Source organism: Oncorhynchus masou, chromosome 13 (genome assembly GCF_036934945.1).
Source record: "Oncorhynchus masou masou isolate Uvic2021 chromosome 13, UVic_Omas_1.1, whole genome shotgun sequence".
Taxonomy (NCBI): Eukaryota; Metazoa; Chordata; class Actinopteri; order Salmoniformes; family Salmonidae; genus Oncorhynchus; species Oncorhynchus masou.
In genome coordinates this window covers 86,485,639-86,486,964 of record NC_088224.1, presented here as the reverse complement: position 1 = coordinate 86,486,964, position 1,326 = coordinate 86,485,639, and positions in this window count along the sequence as shown.

The following is a 1,326-nucleotide window of genomic DNA, read 5'->3' as shown; positions in this document are numbered from 1 at the left end:
ATGTGATAGAGAAACATGGATGAACGTCTAATTTCTGACGTGAGACTGTGAGAGCTTGTTGGCAAATACACACTTGCCAGTGTGTGTATGTGTGTGGTAAAGCTCACGAGATAAGGGCTGGGAGTGTGTGTTATTTTTGGGCAGTCTTTTGTCATGAATCGCTCAGATGTGACTGCATCAGAGTACTTTTACAAAGACACACGCGCACACACACACACACACACACACACACACACACACACACACACACACACACACACACACACACACACACACACACACACACACACACACACACACACACACACACACACACACACGAGCGCATTAGAGCAGGATGATAAACCTCTGAGGGGAATTAAATGTAGTTTACAGAAACCATTGTAACCGATGCACTACTGAATAGGTTATTTTTTCTTTTGTCATTTTCAATCCGTTTTCATGATGGGAAAAGTTTTGCAGCTAAGATGTTCAGAGTGATGCGAGAACGGAGGAGTGGAGGAGATGTGTGCAACAGCATTAATTCAGCGTGATCCTGATTGCTCAGTCAGACTAACACAGAATCCACATACTCTGTGTGGAGGAGCACCATCTGACCTGGAAAGACAGGAGGAACATGTTCTGAATATTAATCAGAGATGGTCATGCTGCTGGATCATTAGTATTTATTTTACATTTCTATTGAGTCAGACACAAAAGTGACTGGTTGGTTGCATGTATGTCTCTGTCTGTCTGTCTGTCTGTCTGTCTGTCTGTCTGTCTGTCTGTCTGTCTGTCTGTCTGTCTGTCTGTCTGTCTGTCTGTCTGTCTGTCTGTCTGTTTGTCTCCGTCTCTCTATCACCTATCACCTTCATCTCCCCCTCCTTTCGCTGGCTGGCTTGCACGTTCAGTCCCTAAATGTAACAGTCTTTGGTAATACATACTGGCACATTCACATAGCAAGTTTGTTCTAGCAGTAGAAGTAAGTAAAGTAATCTTCTCTTCTACAGTCACATAAAGAAATATGCATCAATCCTATCCGACGAACATACAAAGAACACAGGATGTGTTCTCTCTCTCTCTCTCTCTCTCTCTCTCTCCCTCTCTCTCTCAGACACAGACACGAAGCCAACCGACTCTGCCATCCCAGAATATGAGGCACGCCATTGCCGTGGGCGACACTGACTCATCACAGGATGGCAGGTCTCGGCCAATCATGCAGTAGAATGTTGACCCCAGCCCACTCTGGGCCAGCCCCTCACTGTGTTCACAGCGAATGAGAACGTCCCCCAGGGGTACTCCTGACTCCCACTGACTCCTGGGTAAAGCCTGGAGTCATAGGAAGTT